The sequence below is a fragment of the Balaenoptera acutorostrata genome, chromosome 14 (assembly GCF_949987535.1).
Source record: "Balaenoptera acutorostrata chromosome 14, mBalAcu1.1, whole genome shotgun sequence".
In the NCBI taxonomy this organism is placed as follows: Eukaryota; Metazoa; Chordata; class Mammalia; order Artiodactyla; family Balaenopteridae; genus Balaenoptera; species Balaenoptera acutorostrata.
The window spans coordinates 47819083-47843946 of NC_080077.1; positions in this window are offsets into that span (position 1 = coordinate 47819083).

Sequence of the window (24864 nt, forward strand, 5' to 3'; positions counted from 1 at the left end):
GTCAATACAGCAAACACAAAAACTACTGGATTTCTATATATTGCCAGTGAACAATCAGAAAATAAAATTTAAAATATTTCATTTATAATAACATCAAAAACATGTTAACATGTTTAAACATGACATGTTTAAAGATAAGTTTAATAAAGCAAGTGATAAACCTGTACACTGAAAGCTACACAACATTGCTGAGAGAAATTAATGAGAATGGAGAGATAAATATCATGTTCATGGTTTGGCAGACTCAATATTTTTAAGATGTTAATTCTCCTTAAGCTCATCTATAGATTTAACACAATTGCAGTCAAAATTCCAGCAAGATTTTCTTTTTTTTTTTAGAAATTGACAAACTGATTCTAAAATTTATTTGAAATTGCATTGCAAACCACTTTGCTATATGGTCTCTGATCTTTCCTAAACTTGCACCATTCCAAAGAGTTACTACAGTCAAAGGAAATCTCTGTGCCCTAAGCACAGCTACCCTCAATTAGATATTAACCAGGCAGCAATCCTCTGATGGAATTAATCCACATGAATAGTGAAAGACAGAGATTCATAAGGATGCCAGTTATATTTACATTTCATAATAAGATGAACTGGTGGAATTTTGAGAATGTAACAGATTAAGGTAAAAATCTGGTGGTGTGCATATGATGTATTTGTCCAGAGATGCGTCACCATCTATTCAGGGCATTGCAAGTTGAGAATACGCCACAAAGGCCACCTCTTCCTACATTTCACAGGAAGTTTGCTTTCTCCTGAGACTACAGATGCCCCAGAAGCTCAAAAACATTTTTTTCACAATGCATTCCTTGGCACTAAGGGGCTGTTTCTGAGGATTGTGAGAGGGATGTTTGTAAGAGGAAGAACTGCTTACATTACAAAATTTTTCTATAATATTTTATCGTTAGTAACTGTGGTTTCTTTCTCCAGCAACAACCGCTTACAAAAAGGCAGACTTCATTAACATTCCTCAGTCCTGCTGAGTCTCCCCTACAGCTCTCAGCAGTCATTCACATTTCCAAAAAGCTTGAAGGTCAAAATTCTGCCTCTCCATGTGTCAGAATCGCTTCATTACTTCAACTTATATTCAGACCACATCAATCTCCATTTTTGCTGCTGAAACTGAAACCCAGAAAGAACTCACTTTGTTTAGACCAGCCAGGTTGCTAGAGCAATGGATAGTACAAGTCTTCAGTCATTCAGTCAAATTAAACAGGTTTCTGCCTTGAAGAACTAACCAGACGATGCACCAAGATACGATTATGGGCATGACTTAATTATTTAATTTGTGACTTATGATTTATAATCAACCTAATTCTAAAAGGGATTCTACACAAAATGTGTTAGGAAACTTCTTAAGGGCATGAAAATAAATATATTAAATTAGAGGTCAAAGCTCAAAATGGCCCAGTTATTTTAAGTAAATTTTAAATTTCAGAATAGTTTTATATTCTTTTAGTTTTTTCTTTTGTGATTTGATTGTTTTCTTTAGTGTTACACTTGTGTTCTTTTCTCTCTAGTTTTTGTGTATCTGCTGTAGGTTTTGATTTGTGGTTACCATGGTGTTCATATATGTCGACCTATAACTATATCCACTTGTTTTAAACTGGTAGCCATTTAAGTTCAAATACATTCTAAAAGAGCTACCATTTTTACTCCCCTCTCCCACATTTTGTTTTGAAATATTTTATATCTTCATGTTTATCCCTTTACTGTTTATTGTGGTTACACTTAATTTTACAATTTTTTTTTTCTTTTAATCATTGCACTAGCTTATTTAAGTGGTTGATCCACAGCCTTTACTATATATTTGCCTTTACTAGTGGGATTTTTCCTTTCCTATAGATTCTTACTTATTGTTATAGCCTTTTCTTTTCCACTTAGAGAAGACCCTCTAACATTTCTTTTAGGCTTGGTTTAGCATTGATAAACTCTTTTAGTTTTTGTTTGTCTGAGAAGTTCTTAACTCTCCTTCAGTTCTAAATGATAATCTTGCTGGGTTGAGTATCCTAGGTTGCAGGTTTTTCCCTTTCAGCACTTTGAATATATCATGCCACTCCCTTCCGACCTGCAAAGTTTCTGCAGAAAAATCAGCTGATAGCCTTATGGGGGGTTCCTGTTTTTCTCTTGCTGCCTTTAGAATTCTCTTTATCTTTCACTTTTGCCTGTTTGGTTTCACCTTGTTTGGGACCCTCTGTGCTTCCTGTTCCTGTTTCCTTCTTCAGGTTTGAGAAATTTACAGCCATAATTTTATCAAATACATTTTCAATCTCTTTCTCTATCTTCTCTTTCTGGGACCCCTGTAATGTGAATATTGGTACGCTTGATAGTGTCCCAGAGGTCCCTTAAACTGTTGTCAATTTTTTTCTAAATTTGCTTTTCTTTTTGCTGTTCTGGTTGGGTGATTTCCATTATTTTATGTTCCAGAACACTTACACGTTCTTCTCTATCACCTAGTCTGCTATCCATTCATTCTAGTGTGCTTTTCATTTGCTATTGTACTCTTCAATTCTGACTGGTTCTTTTTATATTTTCTAGTTCCTTGTTAGACTTCTCACTGTGTTCATCTATTCTTTTCCCTAATTCAGTTAGCATTCTTATTACTAACGCTTTGAACTCATTATCTAGTAAATTATTTATTTGTTCTCTTAGTTGTTTTTTCAGGGCTTTTCTTTTGTTCTTTTAATTAAAACAAATTCCTCTGTCTTCTCATTTTGCTTAACTTTCTGTCTTTATGAAATTAGGTGAAACAGCTACTTTTCACTGTCTTGAAGGGGTGTCCTTGTGTAGGAGCACTCCTATACAGTCTGTGTGTGCCCATTGGCTGTGGGGGGAGAGCTGTATGTGATATGAGTATGTCACATCTTCCCCCAGGATATGCTGGCAACTATCACCGTGGTAGGAGATGGGACTGGAGATGGAGGGGCTAGAACCACAGCCAGTCATGAACCAGGGCTTCTCCTCTGCTCAGGAGCCAACATGACCTTATTGGTGGCGAGGTCAGGTCTCAAGTTGCTGGAGCAGAAGCCCTGAGGGTCAGGTCTGAGCTGGCTCCTTTTCCTCTAGCTCTTCCTTCTCCCAGTACTGGCACCCTTGCCCCAGAGTGGGCACTTGGTGTGCGTATGGGCTCGGGCTGTGGCGGTCCTGGCCCCAGTCAGGGTCCTGGACCACTCCCAGCGTGCTGCCTCTACGAGAGCCAGTAATAGCTGTCCGAACCCCATTCAGATGCTGTTCTGTGTCGGAGCCCATCTCTCACAGCTGAGCACTCCCCTCTGCCCCAGCAGTCCTCACCCTGGTGTGGATCTGCATCACAAAGCAAGCAGGGCCGCAGCAGGTGCTTGGCTCAGGCTGAGACAAGCACTGGGGTGATCGCAGGAAACTGGCCAGAGTCTCATGCAGTTTCAATCTGCTTTCTCTGCCTGGATTCTGGAGTAAGCAAGCATGTATGTACTCTTCAGGAGTGGAGTCTGGGTTTCTTACAACCCTCCTGTTAGTCCCACTGGTTTTCAAACCAGCTAGGGGGACTCATCTTCCCAGTGTCAGACCACAGGGCTGGGGGCGCCCAATATATGGCTCTAACTGCTCACTCCCCAGGGAGGATCCCTAAGCCCATGTAATCCCCCTCCTCTTCTGTGTCCCCTCCCAGGGACACAAGTCCCAACCTGATTGCTTCTGTTCCTTTCCTACCCAATTCCGTGTGTATCTTTCTTACAGCCTTGGTTGTATAAGAATCTTTCTGCCAGCCTCCAGTTAGTTTTCAGTGAAAGTTGCTCCACATGAAGATGTGCTTTTAATGTGTTCCTGGGGGGAGGTGAGCTCCGTGTCCTCCTACTCTGCCATCTTGATCGGTCCCCCTGAATAGTTTTAGATTTGCAGAAAAATTGTGGCGATAGTACAGAGTTTCCATGCACCCTGTAACAGTGTCTCTTATGACTAGAATCTAACATTATTAGCATCTAGTGTGGTACATATGTTACAATTAATGAGCCTTATTATTAACTGAAGTCTATACTTTATTCATATTTCCTTACTTTTTACTTACTGCCCATATTCTGTTCCAGGATCCCATCCAGAATACTATGTTACATTTAGTTGTCACATCTCCTTAAGCTCCTCCAGACTATGATATTATAGTTTCTGACTTATCTTTGATGACCTGGACAGCTTTGAGGAGTACTAATTAGGTATTTCGTAGAATATCTCTCTTTTGGGACTTTTCTGATTTTTTTTTTTTTCATGAACAGACTGGGGTTATGGACTTACTGAGGTAAACTCCCATTTTCATCACATATCAAGGGTACATGATATCAATATCTGCTACTGACGTGAACCTCTATCATCTGGCTCAGGCAACGTTCATTAGATTTCACCGCTGTAAAGTTACTCCCTATGGTCACTTTTGGAAGGAGTACGCCTTTCCAAACTTTACTCTTTGTAAGGAAGTGATAATGCACAGTCCATACTTAAGGGCTGAAGAGTTGCGCTTCACCTGCTTGAGGGCAGAGTGTATACATTTTATTTGGTATCCTGTATGGGAGACTCGTCTCTTCTTTCTCATTTATTTGTTCAGTCATTTATTTATCTCAGTATGGACTCATGCGTATTTATTCATACTTTGGGTTATAATCTGATACTACATTATTTATTTTCCTACTTAAATGATTTCAGCTTTGGCCACTTGGAGTTCTCTCAGTTGTCTCCTGTGTCCCTGGGACATATCCCCATTGTTTTATATTTGATTACTTCCTTACCTTATGGCACTAGAAGATGCTCCAGTCTTGTGTTTTGCCTTCCCCAGTCCTAGAATCATTCATTTCTCCAAGAACCTGTGGTTCCTTTTATTGGAGAGTATTAGTAGAAACCAAGGTCTGGGTGCCGGGAAGACTGTCTAATTTTTGAAGTAATAATTTTCTCCATGTGACTGAAAGGATCCTGTACATTTCTGTTTTACCAGTGGAATTCTGGGTCAGTTAAAAGTGCTTTGAATATGTCACTTAAAGGAGAGGGTCAGACTGAGTAATATTCTACTGTTTCCATTGAATAATTGAGGCAAACAATGCAACATGGAGTTTAAATGTATGCAGGCTGTAGAAATTTAGAATCAATCAACACGTTAGAGCAGTACCTCTCAAACTTTAATGTGAATTCTAATCACCTGGGCATCATTTAAAATGCAGTTTCTCATTCAGTGGGTCTGGAGTGGGACCCGAGATTCTGCATTTCTAACAAGTTTCCTGGTGATACCACACTTTTGATAGCAAGATCTTAGAGCAGGGGATGGCTTTTTTTTTTTTTTTTTTCTGTAAAGGGCCAGATATTTTAGGATTTGTGGTCTATACAGTCTTTGTGACAACTACTCAACTCCACTGTTGCAGAGTTGTAGGTGAAACATAAAGAATAAGTATGGCTGTGTTCTGATTAAGCTTTATGGACACTGACATGTGAATTTAATATAATTTTCACCTGTCACAGAGTATTAAGGTAAAAGCTGTTCTTGACTGTAGGGCCATACAAAACAGGTGGCAGGCCATAGCTGACTGACTCTGTCTTGAGCGCTTATTCCCAAACCAGGTCACATATCAGTATCTTCAGTAAGGAAGTTTCAGGAACAGTTGTCCAGATTTTATGCCACAGGTATGCCATGGCCTGTGTACTTCACAAACCTTGCAGGTGATTCTGATGCACAGCCAGGTTGGAGAACCACTGCTGCAGAGGGCGTTGCATGGCTTCCCTGTTGTAGCCATTTTCTCTCTGCTTGCACACTTCTAGTGAGAGGAAGCTCACCACCTGGCAAGTAGATCACCCATTTATGGACACGTCTAATAATCGTGAGAGTGATTTTCCTACCACTGTGCCTAAATTTATCTCCTTGTAGCTTCTACTTATGAGCTCCCTCTTCCTTCCAAAGCCACGAGGAACACATCTAATCCTGCTTCTATGTAACAATGCTTCTAAAGTATTTGAAGAAAGCTATCATCACACTTCCTTTAAATCTTAAATCTTCTCTTTTGCAGGATAGGATTTGTATTTCTAGCTTCCTATCACTTAGATCACACTCCTCTGGAACACTTTGCGTTCCTCTTTCCCCTGTCACTTGTTGTACCCAGAACGTGTGAGGTATGCAAAATCCTGGCAGACTGTTGGCTCCATTGTTTTGACATCTCTACTTCCAGTAATGCCACTTAAGATTACCTTAGTTCATCTCTTTCTTTTGATGGTCAGTTCACATCACTGATTTATATTGAGCTAGTTACCAGCCAAAATTCCTAAGACTTTTTCAATGGGAGTGAAGTTAAGTCAGGTCTCCTTCTTTCTCTACCTATGTAGGGGTGTTCTGAATGCAACTGCTATATTCTACGTTTTATCCCTATGAGATTTCACCTTGTAGTTTTGGTCTACCACTCTTGCCATTTTAAAAAATTCTTATTTATCATCTGTGATGGGTTGTTGGAGTCATGGCTCCAAATTTATTTCTACTTCTTTTTATCCCCTGCACTTTGTTAGTCCCTCCTATCCTGACTCAAGGCTTGGCCAGGTAACTTGTTTTAGCCAATGAGACAATAGTAAATGTGACACAGCAGAGACCTGAGAAGTGATTGCAGTAGGGGCTTGCATTCTCTTTTGCTGCTCTTTGGAACCATGAGACTACAAAACAAACAAGCTCAAGCTAGCCTGCTGGAGGATGAAAGGTCATGTGCACCACTGGGGCGCTCCATCCCACAGTTAGCTAGTCCAAGGCAACCTGTACTTGATGGTGAACACATGAATGAGCCTCAGTCATGACATATTAAGCTCAGCCCAGGTCAGCAGAACTGCCCAACTGAACCCAGCCTAAACCATTGAACGATAGAACTATGAGCTAATAAATACCTGCTGTTTTAAGCCACAGAGTTTTGGCTGATTTTCTTCTTTTATGTAGCAAAAGCTAATTTATACAGCATCTAATATAGCATAGCATGTATTCTTTTTTTTTTTTTAGCATAGCATGTATTCTTTTTTTTTTAACATTTTTATTGGAGTATAATTACTTTACAAATGGTGTGTTAGTTTCAGCTGTATAACAAAGTGAATCAGCTATACATATACATTTATCCCCATTTCTCCTCCCTCTTGCATCTCCCTCCCACCTTCCCTATCCCACCCCTCTAGGTGGACACAAAGCACCGAGCTGATCTCCCTGTGCCATGCGGTTGCTTCCCACTAGCTATCTATTTTACATTGGATAAATGTAATATGTGTATATATGTCCATGCCACTCTCTCACTTTGTCCCAGCTTACCCTTCCCCCTCCCTGTGTTCTCAAGTCCATTCTCTACATCTGCATCTTTATTCCTGTCCTGCCCCTAGGTTCATCAGAACCTTTTTTTTTTTATTTTTTAGATTCCATATATATGTGTTATTATACGGTATTTGTTTTTCTCTTTCTGACTGACTTCACTCTGTATGACAGTCTCTAGGTCCATCCACCTCACTGCAAGTAACAATTTTGTTTCTTTTTATGGCTGAGTAATATTCCATTGTATACATGTGCCGCATCTTCTTTATCCATTCATCTGTCGATGGACACTTAGGTTAGCATAGCATATGTTCTTTCACTTGTACGTCACTCACAAATGTGGTGTTTTCTATATCCAAATTATTGAGCAGATTCTGACCAAATAAAGAGCTCTTGAGTTATAACTCTAATGTTGACATTGGCCAAGTCTCTGTGTTCAGCCAGCTTTTAAATATTTTAACTACTTTACATGCAGCCCACAATTTGCAAAGGAAAAAATTGCATTGGGATAAAAGATGGAGTTAAATTGTAATTTTATCATATTTCTGCCCTCTGATTAGTCTGGAAGATTATGTTCTGTTTTCTTATGTCGCAGTATTATTTGTGGTCAGAATGTTTGACGTATCTGAAAGTAAATTATGTTCATAAGAAAAAGTTAAACAAAGCTTTTCTGAGTAGTCAAATTGTTTCACATTATGGAAACCAAAATAAAGAACATTTGAAAAATTCCTTAAAATCTTCTCATATTGATGAATTTTATAAGTTTTCTAAATGCAATGAGAAGGGTTTCTTTCTCTTTTCCTTTTTTTTTTTCTTTTCTTCCTTTTGACTCTGTATTTTTGTTTTCCTCCTGAGGCCCCTAACTGTTGCCTTCAATCTGAAATAGAAGTGCTGAAATCTTGAGTGTGAGGGTTGGCGAAAAGAATGAAAAAGACATTTCCTGCATGATTAGTAGCAGGAAATACCAGAAATCTCATCCAAAATATTCTTTTCCCTACAGATTTTTTTGTTCCATATATTATTTTTATTCTTGTTTTTAAAAAGCAATATATTATCTGCTTCAGTGCATGTGTTCTGTTTATACTCACTTCAATTACTACATTAAAAAAAAAAGATACAAAACCTTAGAACATCTTTGGAATAACCAGAGACAGCAAACAAATGATCTTATAATAAGACAGACTAATGTAGTGGAAAGAGCACTCAGTTGGTAATCATATAATCCTGATAGGATTGTCTCATATACCAATTACCAGCTCTGTGACATTGGGCATCTGTCAGAACTTTTGTTTCTGTTTATATAACATGAGGATGATAGTAGTAATATCTAACTTACTAGATTCTTGTGAGGACTATCTGTGTAAGAGTCTAGTACATTGTAATTAATTAATAAATAATAGCTGTTATAAAACTAATAAGAATAGAAAATATCTAATGAGCACTTATTTTGTATCAGCCACTGTGCTAAGAGGTTAGCTTGAATGGCATGGTAAGACATGGTATCAGGAAGCAAGTCTTTTTCTATTCTTATTAGTTCTATTCTTATTAGTCCTTCTACAGAATGTCTGCAGGGTGTATATTTTGTTGTCCACCACATGTAGCTTCCATTCCTGGCCCAAGAGGGCTGCTTGGAACTAAATTATAGCATCTCTGCTCATAATAGCAACTAAAAATGGATATATATTTTCCCCCCTTTAAGAACACTTTCATCTTCCTCATGTGGCAACATTTAGCTATAAAAGAGGCTGGAAAATGTGGGCTTTATTCTGAGCAACCATGTGCCCAGTTAAAAATTAAAAATTCTATTATGAGAGGAGAATGGATATTGGGGGGATAAACTAAAATTCTCTGTTATAGATGTCTAATATATTTATTCTTCAGTGCATTGGTGTGAATGCGTTTTTCAAATACATTATTTCATTTTAGTAGGTGAGGTGGAAGCAAAAGTAAGGAGGAGTACCACTAAAACATTATACCCAATTCCAAGTTTTGCCTAGGGCTAGCACAGAGGCGATATCTGATTAGAAAGTGATTTTCTTGGCAGCCTGAATGTTAACACACTCTAGTTCTTCCTCCCTCCCTTCTTCCCTCTCTCTCCCTTCCTTCCTTCCCTCCTTCCTTCCTTCTAGGTCAGGAAAAGAATTAATTTCTAAAGATACTAACACTTACATGAAGTCCAAATCTAATTTACTTTTCCATTTTAGAGGCTACACAAAATTTGACTTCTGGAATAAAAGCATGTCATTCATCTGTAAGAAAAAACAATAGTAAATTAAACCTTCTTTCATGATGGATCAGTTAAATAGATTTGAAAGGCAGCCTCAGGGAAGACAGAAGGAAATGACAGAGCAACTAATTTCTACTTTCATTAAGAACTATGCTTAAAAAAAAAAAAAAAAAAAAAAGAACTATGCTTTAAAAAATCTTAATTGATTTTTATATTTTTTTCTTTCCAGGTCTTCATATTTTTTTCCCTGAACCTTTCTAACTTCCTGATCTCAGTATTTAATCCCCACCCCCCTTTTTAAAATAATACATGGTAGTAAATACTACAGACATGGTATTCTACTGACAAAAGTTCATATATTTATATGAAGAATGACTGTCTTAAGAATTCATAATATGTGCTGTCAATAGCTGTATTAGTTTCCTAGGGCTGCCATAACAAATCACCACCAACTTGTTGGCTTAAAACAACAGAAATTTCTTCTCTCATAGTTCTGGGGACAAAAGTGTGAAATCAAGGTGTTGGCAGGGTTGACTCCTTCTGGAGATTCTGAGGGAGAATTCCAAGCCTCTCTTCCTGGTTTTAGTGGCTACTGACAGTCTTTGGCCTATGGCTCCATCACTGTCATCTCTGCCTCCATTTTCACACTGACTTCTCTATGTATGTCTGATTGCTCTCTCTATAAGGATATTTGTGGTGGCATTTAGGGCACTCCTGAATAATCCACAGTAATCTCCTCATCTCAAGATTCTCAATTGCATTTGCAAAGATCCTTTTTCAAAATAAGGTAGCCTTTAAAGTTCCAAGGATGAGGACTGGTGTCTATGGGATGCCGTTATTCAACCTACTACAATAATTCATAAATGTTGCTTAACCCTTAATGTTTTGTGATGTTAAAATACTCAATAGAAACAGAATTCACCTCTTTACAGTGGATGTGACAAGTTGTACATTTGGTAGACGTTGTCATTTTATGAAAATTTTGAGTAAAATTTTTGTGTTTTTCATAGAATAAATAATTTTCTTGTGAAGAGGCACCTTATGTGTTTATCATCTGACAGCTAGTTCTGGAAGTAGAAAACGACTCCCAAGTAACTGATCTGAAAGAATGTTGGCTTTCCTCACCCTGACTGCCTTTCACCTTCTCTTGCAAGTCCTTTAGCAAAGCTAGGGTGTTGTAAATAATAGAAAGTGGCAAAGGTTGTATTGCCAAAAAATATAATATATGTTGCTTTCAGTCTTCATTCACCAGCCCTGGGTAGAATACTCAGCCTCTCTCTCTCTTGCTAAAAAAGGGTAAGCCTCTCCCTGTTGAACTCAGGACATTTTGCTTTGCTGGGAGAGGCTAGTATTTACCATCAATATATGTCATTGATGTGCACTAAAGAAGCCCTTATACAGGCTGTCTGCAAACAGGAGCCAATTCCTGATAGATGGTGACTATCCTGAAGTAACCATGTATGTTAACATTAAATTTAAAACGCAAAGTAATTTCAATTACAGTTGTTTTAAAAATAGGCTACTTGATGACATTTGCTTTTATTTTTTCCTATTGGTTTATATGTGTAGACTCAACTGATGTATAATTCTATATTGGTGAATATTTTGACTGCAAAGTCTCTGGGAGGTGGTAGAGAAGATTCATCACATGCATGATGTATTCTGTTGTACATCTTTCAACTCAAGTGTTTATTAATTTCCCTCTAGCTCTTCTCCCAAAGTGCTTCTATTCCTATTCAAAGATGGTGCTGAAAATGTAGTTTTTAAATAAGGATTATCATTTTTGTGACAATTTTGATTGACCAGACCAAAAAAAGAAAGAAGCAAAGAGTTCAATGAAAAAGATGTGATGATTCAGGCCAGAGATAGCCCAGGATGAACTGGTCTTTTCACCATAGATTGAGGAGGAAGGGCATACTTTAGTGATAAAGTGGAAGGAAGAAAAATGAAATATGCTGAATACCTGTGATAAGGGTAAAGCGAAATTACATGGTGGAGGGATAAATTTGTATTTTTTTTAGCTCATTTGTCCTTGTTATAGGACAGACTTAATATCTGGCTCTTTTCTGCCAAGAGCTTAAATCAGATCAAGTGGCCAGGCTTGGAATACTTGAGCTAATGGCTGCTCATAGCACTGTTTTCCCTTCTAAACAGTGTAGTAGAAATAATGCACCTTTATAAGAGCAGCAATTAATAGTATTATCACTTAAGAACCAACATCTTACAGAGTAATTTCCTGAGAGGAGACAATAAGATTTAAGGACTTAGCTGGCACATAAATAATTTATTTACACAATATCTCCTCTTGTTACCCATTTATTTTCACATATTCCATATTTCTTATGATAAAGTAAGAAATTCCATTTTCTGGTTTGCCTTTATGTCAGAGCAAGGTCTGGTGAATTGATTTGATTATTCTGCTAACATTCTCTTTTCAGAAGCCCTATTTGAAAATGAAATTCCCATACAGAGCTATTCACCAGACTGGCCCGGTCACTGATAATATGTCTTTACTTCCAAATGACAGGTGGAAGTAATCTATGAGGAAAACATCTTGTTTTATATGCTGTATCTTTGGTAATTAGCATGCCGTTAGATTAAGAGAAATATTGTAGCGTCTTTCAGGGGGAAACTCTCCTAAAGTATAGGGCTCAGAGCACTAAGATAAGAATCTGAAATTCTAGATTTTAATTACTGTTACTAATTAACTGTGGTCCTAGGAAAATTATTTTCTTCTTTCACATTTACAAAATGGAGATAATAATGAATATCTTAATTACTTTATACAGTAGCTGGAAAGAACATATATGTCTGTGTTTGTGTGTAAGCACTTTGAAAAAATAAGAATTATGCAAATGTAAGATTTCAAAAATAATATTAATGAACACTTGCTTAGAGAGAAAAATGTGTATATATGTATATACATATGCATATTTACATATATATGTATGTAAGATATTTCAAGACATACATATATGGGAGGAGTATTGTTTATTTTTCTTTCTCCTGGCCTCTGTTCCGTGCACATCAGGCTATGACTTCATTTAAGTATTTCCATCTGGAACAAAAAGTAAAGGAAAGTTGAGGAAGTCATATCATGCATTCTCAATCTTCCAAACCACATCTCCCTAGAGTTCAGGTTCTGGTATGCCGGGGAATAGTTTACAGCATTTTATACTTTAAAAAATTCCTTCCTCCAATAATACAAATTCCTCTGGAATAGCATCCAGAGCCATATTCAGCATGTTTAGAAAAACACCTAATGTGTGTCTCTGTTACTGGAGTGGCCAGCAGGGACCCTGCTCTGCTGGAATATTTATGGGAAACACATGCAGAGAAGATGCTAATTACAGAGCACTCAGAGTAGTGAGACTTCAAAATGATTTTCCCCAGATTAGACATTGAGAAGCAGTAGAAGAAATTTAACTCATGGGCCCTCTAGGCAGACATTTTACCTGTGTTGGATGTAAATTTCCAGCAGAAAGGACCTCCCTCCTTTGGCGGTCTCCTCTAATGAGTGAGTTTCGTTTGCTGCTCTCTGAGCATGTTAAGAGTCCTTTCTGAACACTTGTTGTGTCTGCAGTACTTTTAAACACTTTCAATGGAAAGTGAGACTTTTGTCAATCATTCAGATACGCGATACGCATGATGCTAGGAGTTGTTTTTGATAGTTTGTAGATGGTATAAAAAACAACATCCTGAATGTCACCAGTAGGGTAAATAATAAATAAGCATACATGAGCACATCTATTGTATGATGGAAAGGAGAGAGAGAGAAAACCAAATAGGCAAGAATAAGGGGAATGAGAGAAAGGAAAGGAGAAGATTACGAGTCATCATCAAGTGCCCCAAATGGCTCTGTGGAGTCCATGCCTTCGGCAGCCTGTACCTGGTGCTGACAGGGGCTCATGCAGATCTGTGCAAGTGGCCCTGGCTCTAGAAAGCTGCTTTTGTAGGTTCTAGCCACTCAGAAAGAATAAACTATGTTTACAACTTAGCAAGTGAATAAAGAATGAAGTTAGTATTTTTATTATATGCAACATTTCTGCATCTGCTAGCTAATGCCAGGACTAGTGCTGTTTCATAACTGAAGATGTATACCTCGAATAAAAATTAGGGGACTCAGGCAGTAGGAAATAGTACTAGCCAGTCAAGAAACTCTACATGATACTGTTAAACACAATTAACTGAACATTTAAAAGTAAAAAGGAGATGGCAAATATTCTCTAAAAGGTCAGTAACATGTTTCCCAATATGTAATCATTTTATCTTTTAATATGACATTTTTCTACAATTCCATTCTTTAGCAACAGGCTAGGCATACATATGGTGTCAAAATTCCATTCTGATTTAAATTTCATAACTGATTAGTGATTGGCATTCTGTACATTTTCTGATAAAATATAAATTTTAGAGGATCCTTAAATTCTTTTAACCATTCCATAGTTTGTGAGAAACTAGAGAATCTCATTCTGAAGTTCCTAAAGTGTGATCATTCACAGTCTTCTGTGGAATAGCTTTTGGTTAATTATACTACTCCAAATGCCTAGGTGGTTAGAATAATATAGATCAAAAGTGCAAATAATACATTTTAAAATTTTTATCTTGAAAGCTGTATGTCTCTTTATTTCATCAGCCACAAATAACTGCTATAGCATGTACTTATCTTAAGCTATAAACTCTTAGTTTCTTTTTCTATAAGTAAACTTAATCTTTGTTTTGAGCTCTCATTCTGCCAGGTGATGGACATTTTTCCCAAAGCTGTACCTCCATTATAGGAGGCTTAGAAGGTGTCAGTGTATTACAAGTTGATCTGAGCCAGTTTATTCTCTGTAGATAGTGACAGCCTTCCAAGAAATTTAATTCAAGATAAAAAGAAAGTCTTAGGCTAAGTTCCACCATATACGTACACCAAACACACATGCACATACACACACACACACACACACACACAGAGTAGGTGAGGGCGGGGAGTGATCTGTTAAACAAATCCTTATTAGTTCTTCAGTACAAAGAGTTCATAAACCTATTTTGCAATCTCTATGGAGTCCCAGTTCTCTGTTCTCTGTTCTTTAATATATTCCAACCACCACCTTACATAAAATGTGCCTTAAAGCAGATGTGACAGTTTTCTAGAGGCTGGGTTCCATGATCTTTTCTGTTGTCAACAGGTGTCAAGAATTGTGAAGGATCTGAGATTTACCCTACTTGCAAACTTACATGTTAATCTACTAATTCATAGTTTTGTGAATACTGGCAGGAGACATAGGACTCTTGGATCAAAGGCAAAGGACAGTTAATACTCAAAACAATAGAAATAGCCGGAGTATCAGCATTTACACTGGTTCTCTGAGTTCTGGTTCTCACAGGCAATGTGAACAGGGTCAGATAATACATGCACACTCAGGTACATTGCAAGAGAGTAAACCTGAGTTTTGATAACTGAATCTTTTATACTAAATAGTAAGCCTGACTACTTTATGCTCTGGAGAGAGATATTATCTTTATCTTTCAAAGTTGTAAGCCAAGGATTGACAAACTTTTGTGTAAAGGGATATTATAATACAGGGCTAAACAGTAAGTATTTTAAGTATTTTAGGTTTTCTTGGCCAAGTACAGGCTCTGTTGCATATGCTTCTTAACTGTTTGTTTGTTTGTTTCATACCACTACCAATTTAAAAACCAGTTTAACTCACAGGACATTCAAAAATAGGCTGTAGGCTGAATTAGGCCCACTGGCCATCATTTACCAACTCCTGCTATAAAAAAAAAGCCAACCGCCCAAGGAGGAAACCTATCTCTATTTCCTAGGTTGTTTACAATACAATAAGCCTTGAAAAGGTAGTCCAAAAGGAGGACAGGCTGTGCCTTTGCTCAGAGACATGCAGAATCCTGCAAGACCCATGGAAAGTTATCTCTAAATAATATCTACCCCTCATTTCTACACTGTCTTGGTTTCTGGTGAATTTTCCCATGAGTTTGACACTTCGTAAGCAACTTTGATTAATCCAACCTACAGAAGCTGGGACCAAATTTATTCAGTTGTCTTGCATAGCATTTACTTCAGGCTATTACCAAAATGAATCCAAGCAGGCAAGGCTAAGAGTGTATCTAAAATATTTTATTCAATCCACATTCTGTAATAGATTTACTGTCACCTAAGAAAGTATATTTCTAACAATCTCCATGCTATTAATAAACCACAATTTCACTTATGAAAACTCATTTTTTGACAGTCTACTGGTTAGCTAAATGTCTGTTGTGCTCAGATATAAGGATAGCTAAAGTGCTCATAATAACGACCTCTGGATAGTGATTTTTCTGATATAATGCTTGCTGACCACTTCTGGGGTAAAGATTCTTAATTAAAATAGCTACTGCACATGAAATATCAAAATGTTCATGTTTAGCTATTCTAAAGAAAATTGCAGATGTCCTAACACTAGGTTCGAAGGTGGCACCTGGTTTTTGGTCATTATCACCTGTCTTTGCAGGCATTTGCTGAATAATTTGATGCTGAGCAATCATCAGTCATTCATCTCTACAGATGCATGCTTTTTCTCCAATAACAAAACCTCTCAAGGTCTACCCTCTCTCAATTAATCTGATGTTTTTTTGGATTGGCAGGAAACTCTTAACTATACCTGTTCTACTTTGACTAGAAGAAATAACATTTGAGTACTTCCTGGGCCATACCAATACACATGGGAAACTCATGAGATTGTCCCAGGTCTGTGTGCCAAGATAACACCCCTAGTCATTGCTGTTCTATTGCTTCTGTGCTATACTGAGGTATGGAAAGTTCTGGAATTTTGCTGATTTCTTAGAGACTACCTGTCTGTGGTTAAAGTATACGATGCTTCAGTTCTCAGTTCAATTGTCCATTCCCATGGGAAGTGGGTTCAAGCATTTTCTCAGGGACTCATATTAAGGCCTCATTCTCTTATTAAATCTCCAATCTTCTCTCTTTTTCAACTTCATCTCAATCTCTAGAGAAGTTCTATCCAGTAGAATTGTCTGTAATAATGGAAATTTTAATATCTGTGCTCTCCAATATGGTAGCCACTAGGCACATTTGGCTATTGAGCATTTGAAATGTGGCTAGTGTGACTAAATAACTCGATTTAAATTTTATCAATTTTAATTCATTTAAATTTAAATAACCACAACTAGTGGCTATCATTTTTGATAGTACAGTTCTATAATCTTTATATAATCTAGGTTGGGTAATGATTAATAAGAAGGAAGGGAAATCTAATACATATTTTCTATCCTTCAAAACCTTTTTTATGTCCTAAATTATCTGGAGAACTTTAAGTCAAGGATTGGCTTTGTTCAAAACAGAAAGCACTAGGCTCAGAGGGGTACACTATCAAACACTTAAGGAAGAAATTATACCAATTTTCTACAACCTCTTTTTTCTAGAGAGAAGCAGGGAAAATACTTCCTAACTCACTCTATGAGGCCAGCATTACCTAATACCAAAACTAGACAAAGATATTACAAGAAAAGAAAACTATAAACCAATATCTCTCATGAGCATAGATTAAATAAAACATTAGCAAATAGAATAAAAAAAAATTATAAAAAGAATTATACATCATAACCAAGTGGGATTTATCCCAGGTGTGCAAGGCTGGTTCAACATTCTAAAATCAATTAAGGTAATGCATTACATCAACAGACTAAAAAAGGAAAATTACATGATTGTATCAGTAGATGCAGGGGAAAAAAAGCATTTGACAAAATGCAACATCTATTCATGATAAAAATTCTCAGTAAAGTAGGAATAGAGGGAAACTTTCTCGACTTGATAAAGACTATCTATACAAATCCTAAATCTAACTTTACACTTAATGATAATGGTGATAAATTCACACTTTAATAAAATTGTCTTTGTTTTCAAATGACATTATTGTCTGCAAAAGAATTGACAAAAAGAAAACAAACTCCTGGAACTAATAAGAGATTATAACAAGGTTATAGAATACAAGGTTAATATACAAAAATCAATTGCTTTCCTATATACTAACAATGAACAAGTGGAATTTGAAATTAAGAACATAATACCATTTACATTAGCACCCCCAAAACTTAAATACTTAAGTATAAATCTAACAAAATATGTATAAGATATATATGAAGAAAACTACACAACTCTGATGGATGAAATCAGAGAACTAAATAAATGGAGATATAGTCCATGTTTATGGATAGGAACACAATATTGTCAAGATGTCATTTCTTCCCCATGTGATCCAAATCAAAACTCCAGCAAGTTATTTTATGGCTATCAACAAACCGATTCTAAAGTTTATATAAAGAGGCAAAAGACCCAGAATAGCCAACACAATATTAAAGGAGAAGAGCAAAACTGGAGGACTGACGCTACCCAACTTCATTAACTTACTATAAAAATGTTACAGTAATGAAGACAGCATGGTATTGGTGAAAGAATAGACCAATAGATCAATGAAATAGAACAGGGAGCCTAGAAATAGACTCCCATTAATATAGTCAACAAAGGAGCAGGGGCAATACAATGGAGCAGAGACAGTCTCTTCAACAAGGAGTTCTGGAACAATGGGACATCCACAAGCCAAAAAATGAATCTAGACACAGACTATGCACCCTTCACCAAAATTAACTCAAAATGGATCATAGACTCAGTTAGATGTAAAGTACAAAACTATAAAACCCCTTTAAGATAACATAGGCGAAAACTTAGAAGACCTTGAGTATGGTGATGCTTTTTTTAGAGACAACACCAAAGACATGATCAATGAAAGAAATATTTGATAAGCTGGACTTCATTAAAATTAAAATCTTCTGCCCTATGAGAGACAATAATAAGAAAATTATAAGACAAGCCACATTTTCAAATATTCTTCATATTTTTCAAAATATTTTCAAAAGATACATCTGATAAAGGACTGTTATCCAAAATATACAAAGAACTCTTAAAACTCAACAATAAGAAAACAAACAACCTGATTAAAAAATGAGCTGAAGACCATAATGGACACCTTACTAAAGAAGACATACAGATAGCAAGTAAGCATGGGAAAGATGCTCCACATCATAAATCATCAGGAAAATGCAAATTAAAACAACGAGATACCGCTACACATCTATCAGAATGGTCAGAATCCAGAACACTGGCAACACTGAATGTCAGTGAGGATGTGGAGCAACAGGAATTCTTATTTCTTGGTGGTGAAAATGCAAATTGTACAGTGACTTTGGAAGACAATTTGCTGATTTCTTATAAAACTAAACCTCCTCTTGCCACAGGATTCAGCAGTCATGCTCCCAAAGAAGCTGAAAACAAATCCACACAAAAACCTGCACAAAGATATTTATATCAGCTTTCTTTATAATTGCTAAAACTTGGAAGCAACCAAGATGCCTCTCAGTAGATGAATGGATAAATAAACTTTGGTCCATCCAGACAATGGAATGTTATTCAATGCTAAAAATAAATGAGCTATCAAGCCATGAAAAGACACGGAGGAAACTTGACTGTATATTATTAAGTGAAAGAGGCCAATTTGAAAAGGCTACTCTATGACAATCTGGAAGAGGCAAAACTATGGCGACAATAAAAAGATCAGTGGTTGCCAGAGTTGGCAGAGAGAGATGAATAAGCAGAGCACAGAGGATTGTGAGGGCAGTAAAAATACTCTCTACGATATTGTAATGATGGATTTGTGTCATACATTTTTCCAAACACATAGAATGTACAACACCAAGATAAGGTAAACTATGGACTTTGAGTTATTATGATGTGTAACTGTAGGTTCATCCTTGGTAAAAAAAAAAAAAAAAGAATGTATCACTCTGGTAAGTGATGTTGAGAATGAAGGAGGCTATGCATGTGTACGGACAAGGAGTATATGGAAAATCTCTATGCCTTCCTCTCAATTTTGTTGTAAACCTAAAACTGCTCTAAAAATAAAATATTTAAACAATAACATCCACCACTTAAAAAAAAATGAAGAATTGGCCTTTGTATTCTGCTACGTTACTCCTTTGCTCAGACAATGAATGCTGCCATCCGAATGTGGGAAGGACATATGTAAGTGAGCTGGGGCAATCTTGATTATGAACTTGAAATTTAGTTCTTTAGATATTATAATAACTGCACTTTTCTTGGATCTCAGTTTAGGAAAAATCAAAGTGAGAAACTGGAAGATTCTCTTCTGAAATAGAAAAGCATAGAAGAAACTTCATAGGTGCTTACATTTTAATTTAATCTACCTTTACTACTCACTCCCATTGTGACCTTAGGAAAATCACTTAATTTTTTAGAAGCATAATTTATCAACTTACAAAATAGAGGCTAATAATATTTTTCCAAGATGATTGTGATATTTCAAACTGAATAAGATCATTCATACAAAGCACCATCACATTTCAAAAAATATTATGTATAGTTTAGATATCATTAGCCATTCTTCCTCTGTTTTTAAAACAAGATGTATTTAATAATTGCTTGGTTTGCATTGAACTCTCTATTTGTTCAAATTTAGCTTCTAAGAAATATATAATTATATATACAATATTTTATCAAATCATTGATAATTTTATTCTCCAATTATTATTTAAATCATAACATTATTGATGTACCACTTTGTGACTACTGCTTATTTTTAACAATTATGTATTTCCATGTGTGATATCAGCCCAAACTTGACCTATGGATTATATAAATAACCTATGACATATATTCACACACATATACATATATTCACTGCTCAAACACTTTGCGTTTTCAAAAAAATTAATTTATTTGGCAGTGCTAAAAAAGAAAAAAAAGGTTAAACCCATATCTGAATTTTCAAGTCTATTTGTGAAACTGGTTGTTTTCAGAGGGATACAGGCTCTAATAAACTTTATTATAACCATAAGCCAACATGGTTGAAAGCCTTTACACTCTTGAGAACAAATACATGAAATTGAGAGATATTTATAAAAAGATGTTATGAACTAACTCCACCTAGAATAACACATAAAAAGGCTGTTGCACCTTTGCTTAATGCTATTGAAAGAATACACAGCAAACTCATGGTTGTAATATAGGAATAGGAGATGGCCCTAGTGAATGAATAAACATTGGCCTCATGAAACATTGCCAGGAGACACTACAAGGGAAAATTACAGAGAGCAAGGGCTAGGGTCACTTGTTCATTTATGTGCTTACTTAACCCATGTTTATTGTTGTCTATATTGTGCTAGATCTACGTTTGTCAACCTTTTCTCATTATCAACCTCCCCACCCTGCCAAATTGTACTCCTTTACCACAAAATTTTAGTAACATAGATATTCTATGTATCTGTTGATAGATTTTGACCCTTTGGGGGGTGAGCTGGGGGGTGATAAACCATTCGGTAAGATTTTTTTCACCCCCTTGGGAGTGATATCACCCCACCCCTCGCCCCGAGTAGGCATGGACTGTTTGTCGGAAACACTGGTGAACAAGGCAGATGAAGTTTCTGTCCTCAAAGAGCTGGCAGTTTAGTAGGGCAGACAGACACACAGATAGACAGTTACACATCATGAGAAGTGCTACGATAGGGGTAGCAAAGCACCAGCTAACTTTCTCCAACTGGGGAAACCATCTCCTGGACCCCCACATTCAGGATGGGAGCCTTTCTTCAACTGAGTGTCCAGGGGGGTGCTGTAAGTCACTGAACTTAGTGTGAGGCTTCAGTTTGAGCCAGTTTCGTTTTGAATAGTTTCAAAATTAAAATGTCAATATTATTATTAACAATAAAGAGACTGAATTCAGTTTAAGATTTCCCCCCACGAAGCTTGGGGGATGCAGTAGACTTGTGTTTAATGCCTGAAAAATGCTATGAGGCTGCCTGAAGAGGCCAGCGAGCAGAGAGGGTTGCTTGGGAGAAATGACTGTACTCCCACTGAGAGATGATCAAAGGTGCTTTATTTTTTAAAACCAGATGTGGAACTTGCAGTAGAAACGATGGCCTGGGGCTATTTTAAAAGGGATGATGCCCCGGAGGGCCTCTGCCAGAGGGCATGACATCTGCAGCAGGAAGAACTAAAGGTGAACTGGTGGCTGCTGAAGCCAAAGAGATGTCGCTGATGGCAGGAGGGGCCCTGCCCAAGCCAAGGGGCTGTGTTCAGAGAGGCTCGCAGAAGAATCAGGAAGACAAAAGTGCCCGTGAGAGGCTTTCAGCAGCTGCTGTGGCCATGGAGACCCGTGCCAGAGGACATCAGTGCCAGACAAATAAACCTGTCCTGCCCTTCCTCTCCCTTCCCCCTGCTTCCTTCCATAGCCCAGTGAGTAGAAGGAAGAAAAAGGAGGCTAAGACAGGGAGATGAAGAAGGTAACCGACCCGCACCTCTTTCCGCCTGCAGCTATCCAGACTGCCATAGGCTCAAAGTGGGAGGTAAAAGAAAATTCAATCTTAAATAAATTCTAGAGATTATTTTGCCCACTGTCTTGGACACAGTAATTACTGAAATGACACCTTTTGTTCTAAAATAGACTGGAGGAATTTTTATTATCTGAGGGTAAGTAGTAAACTGGGAAACTTGCCCAGGATCTTAGGAGAAGTGGGAAAATGATCTCCACAGGGAGAGGCTAGCGCTGAACAGGCTGTGTGGGGAAAAGGTTGCTTCTGGGGCTTCCCTGGTGGCGCAGTGGTTGAGAATCTGCCTGCCAATGCAGGGGACACGGGTTCGGGCCCTGGTCTGGGAAGATCCCACATGCCGCGGAGCAACTAGGCCCGTGAGCCACAACTACTGAGCCTGGGCGTCTGGAACCTGTGCTCTGCAACAAGAGAGGCCGCGATAGTGAGAGGCCCGCGCACCGCGATGAAGAGTGGCCCCCGCTTGCCGCAACTAGAGAAAGCCCTCGCACAGAAACGAAGACCCAACACAGCCAAAAATAAAAATTAAATTAATTAATTAATTTTTAAAAAGTGTGCAAAAAAAAATTAAAAAAAAAAAAAAGGTTGCTTCTGATCGCCGTCTAGGAGGCCTGTGGGTTCAAGCGACCAGTCACAACTGAGCTTGATGAGAGCAAGCAAACCTGCCATGGGCCCCGCTGGGGCAAGAGCAAGGTGACACCATTTCAGAAGTTGGGGTGAGAGCAACCAGGCCTACTGGGGCACATGGAAGAGTCAGCAGGAGCTAAGGGGAGACAGAGGTGGCAGAGCAAGGCCACTGAGCTGAGGAAACGTGGATCCCAGGTGAGAGCGGGCAGACGTCATCAGCAGAGCTGGGGTGTAAGCTCAGGAATATGGCTGCTCCAGCCGCACTTCACTGATGCCCACCAAACACTGCAGCGGGAACCACGGCGACCCTGGGGGACTCTGCACAGCTCAGCAGACTCTTCCCTCCGCCTGCAAGACCGAACTAACATCCTGCCCACCCGCCCTGCATCCCCCGACTCTGTCTTAGAGAGAAGTAGGAGAGCCTGGGCAACGGTCCCCCAAACTGATCATTACCTAAAGGGACTATTTATTTTATCACACAAATTTATAAACCAGATTGGACATTTGTCCTTTTTTCCCTGCCACCTAGACAGTGGGGATGCCTGAGGAAAATCAGAACAGTATTAGATAAAATAAACATTTCCCCTGCCCTTGAAATTGCAAAGAAGTACATTCTGTGATGCCTCCCCTGCACATTTAGCCTGGGCACTTAAATAACATAATTAAAATGTGGATACACGGTGTAATTCTTATTAATTTGCTTTCTCCTTTTACCAAGGATAAGTACCTTTTCCCACCGGCAAGGACTAGAAGTAGTCATTCTTTAGTCCAGCAGTCCTGGCTCCAGTTCTTATTTTTAACGTAGTCCATGAGGATCTTGTTGGATTTTTTAAAAACTTTTCTTTACAGCGCTTGGTATGCAGCGGTAATCAATACCTGTTGAATGAACAAACAAGGGCACCTTCTATTACCATAATGCGTTTAAAACACAATTTCAGGCCTCTGCAGGTGACCTTCTACTTCCTGAAGTCTACTTCCCAGTGTATTAAGCTGAACATCTTAACTGTAGCATCTGCTTTTACTCTTTCTGAAACTCTTTATTTCATCTATCTTTATTTGTGCACATTTGCACTCTTGTGCTCTGCATTTGACTTCCGAATGGGAGATACTTCTCTCTTTCTAGTTATGAAATCTTTTAGGCATTTTCCCAGAGCTCTGCATTAATCTTTGCTAGGACTGGTGTTCTTAACGGTCTGGGCTTTCATCCTGTGCTGCTGTTTGCATCCTATTTCTCTTGGAAATCTTCTAAAGAAAGCCTCTGTAGATAGTATGACCGCAGGTACTTATCTCAGAGGTCTTATCTTCTTTCTATTCTTGCTGACATTGACCATAATGACAATGGTGGGTCCCCTGTGATGGTCACAACTTTGAGGTCTGTTAGGACACTTGTACCTCCATAGTTCTTACTATTTCCCTTTGATCTCAGCCCTCCTGAAAGGACTATAATCTTCTCACCATAATTTTGGGCATGAATAACTTCTGGGCAGTGGGTGGCTATGAAAACAGTCTCTCTGGGAATTATGTTTTTTTCCTTGTTCCTGGTATTTGTGCCTTTGTTTATTTCCCTCCCATATTGAGAAGGGCTGACCTGTGTAACCAATAAGATATTGCAGAAATAAAGATGTATGACTTCTAAGCTAGGTCACAAAAGATATGTGGCTTCCACCTTGCCCAGTCTTGTATGACTTGTTCTCAGTGAAACCAGCCACTGTCATGGCAGCACTCAAGAGCCCTATAGATGGGTTCATGTGGTGAGGAACTAGCCTCCTGCCAATAGCCAGCACCAACTTGCCGACCATGTGAGTGAACCATCTTGGAAGAAGATCTTTCAGTCCCAGTCAAGTCTTCAGATGATGCAGCTACAGTTGCTGTCTTGACTACAACTTCATGAGAGACTCTGAGCCAGAACCACTTAGGTAAGGTGCTTCCTGACTCACAGAAATCATGAGCGATACTAAGCATACATGGTTGTTTTAAGCTGCTATGTTTTAGAATAATTTTTTATGAAGCAACAGATAACTCTTATCTTAGAAAGATCTGTAGTGAATTTAATGGGAAGAGCATGATAGAACATAGTATTGACTTGAGGAAAAATAATTTGGGAAATAGTAGCAAGGTTACTTTCAAAAAAAATCCGACAAGAGACAGTGATTTATGATCTTGGAAGATAAAGGACAATGGTGATGACACCAAGGCTGTACTATGAGTCAAAAGAAGCAGTCACAGGTTAAGGCTGCCAAGCAGAGAAGAAAATATGTTTAAGAGAAATAAGAGTGTCCATTGGTTTTCAAAAAGAAAGAATAAATTCCTATTACTTTGCCTGTGGAAAACAAAA